The following is a 2294-nucleotide window of genomic DNA, read 5'->3' on the forward strand; positions in this document are numbered from 1 at the left end:
TTGTCCTCTAAAATCTGTCATTATGTAAAATAATATTAATGCAACATATATAGTTGTGTACCTTATTATCAGAATAAAAACCATAATTTTCTCCTTCCCAGCCCAAACTACCTAATACATCTTTATCAGGCTTAAATTCTAATGCTATAGATCTACATGTATCGCTACTTTCAAATTTAATAACATCAGAAAACTCAAAATCATAGCCAAGTTCTTTATATTGATCTTCAACAACCTAAAAACATATGTAACATGTAGAACAATTATTAATGCATACCTTTTTACAAGCAGGCTGGAAAGGACATATGCAAACATGTACTAAAAGTGTTGCATCATTAGGTTTTTTTGCAACTGCTAGCTGACACTTTTTATCAGTATCTTCATATGCTATCTTATTAACACCAAAACAATGAGAGCAAAAGTGATTACAATATATTTTGCACAATGCTGCTTCTACTTTTATTTCAGAATCATCATTTGAAGTAAACATAAAAACGCCTTTTCTATAAAATGTTTCATCGTCAGCAGTTAGAAGAGCTAATTTGCTTTTTGATGACTGTGTGGTAACATCAACATGATGAGGCAAATAAAGCTCTGCTGGTTTCATTAGCTCCTGATTAATATAAACCCATACAATAGGAGTGATAGGAACATAGTCACCAAAATCAAATTTATGACCATATAAACATGCTCCAAACCATACATTAGCTGATTCCTGTACTGCTCCTTCTGGAATAATGAGGGTTATACCATACTTGTCATAATGGTACAATAAACCATCACTGTCTACTGGTAGTACTGTCAGATTACCATAAATACCTATAATGTATAATATACTAAACAGGTGTATATACTGGTATGCTATGCATAGACATAGTAATTACCTGTCATACTCTGTAAAACACCCTCATTTATTGGCTTTAAAAACGAAACATTTATACTTAATGGTTCTGCCTTTGTCGTAGAAAACAATGGGTCAATAAGTTGCTCTGTGTTGACTTGTACATCTTGCTCTTCTTTTTTTTTCTTTTTCGGAATCTCAATTTCTGCATCTTTTGCCCTACTCATTTTATGTATTGCTTGTAATTTTTTCTTTAATACCTCATTAGATTCTAAGTACACATATATATTATGGATGTGCAAGCTAAGAGCAAAGAAAATACCTCTTAATTGCTTTAATTCATTTTCTTTCATCTGACTTGCTTGTTGTAAAATATCATTTGTAAATAAGGATTCTTTTCTTTGAGCTATAAAAGCAAAAGGTGTAAACCATATTGAGTTCTAAAAACATACAACAAAAAATGTCACCCATACTAGTTTGGCAAGAAGTTAATATTAGTGCATTGGCATTTTTCAAATATAAATATGTCATTGCTCAATGGCATGTAATTGTGTATGCTATCTAATTTTGTACAGTGATACCTGATGCTAATGATGTCTGTTTTTGTTCATCTGATTGACCAGGTTTAACCATTATATGATACTTATTCAGTGGCTTCAACTCATTCAATACATCATTGATATCCTGCAATGTAGTTTCATCAGGGTTCCAGTTTAACACAAATACAACAGTTTCACATAAAAGGTGAGATGAAGTAGCAATTGCCTCACCAAGACAAAGACTCACTGATACTAATCTGCAGAAATCCTTAGCTTCCTTTTTGTATAACCTAATGACTGGTTTAGCATCTTCTATGTTGAGCTCAAAGGCCAAAACTTCAAGGGGACGTAAGTTAATGATATTGCACTTCCTCTTCACTACACCCAATACTCCACCAATGTCCTCCTCATAATACAGCAAAGGCTTCAGATCAGGAAACAAGTCACTAATAAGGTCCTTCACTTCATTAATATTAACATTTTTCATCATTGTGAAAATACGCCGGACTTTAAAAAATGCAGAACCAAACTTCACTCTCATGTCCTCAAACACTTTCTTCATGTCACGAGGAAAGAGGATTTTATGATTACCATGCTTATTAATTTCTTTGTCATCAAATGATGAACCTTGTAAGTGAAAGCTATAATAATTATTATATCCGTTACTCTATAATGTAAGCTTACTTTCTGAATTAGATCTGGATCTAGTTGCCAAGTAAATTTCACTCTCTTTAACATCATCATCATAATAGCAAAAATGCTTTCCTACAACAAAAACAATTAAATTAGCTCCAAAAAAGTATAACTCACTGTATTCTTGAAAGATAGTATCTCCAATATGAGCAGTCTCTGAGAACTTCCTCAATACAGTAGCAAACAACTCCAGGTGTTTGTAATTGGAGTGAACAGCATCT

The sequence above is a fragment of the Amphimedon queenslandica genome, unplaced genomic scaffold, assembly GCF_000090795.2.
Source record: "Amphimedon queenslandica unplaced genomic scaffold, v1.1 AMPQUscaffold_13384, whole genome shotgun sequence".
NCBI lineage: Eukaryota > Metazoa > Porifera > Demospongiae > Haplosclerida > Niphatidae > Amphimedon > Amphimedon queenslandica.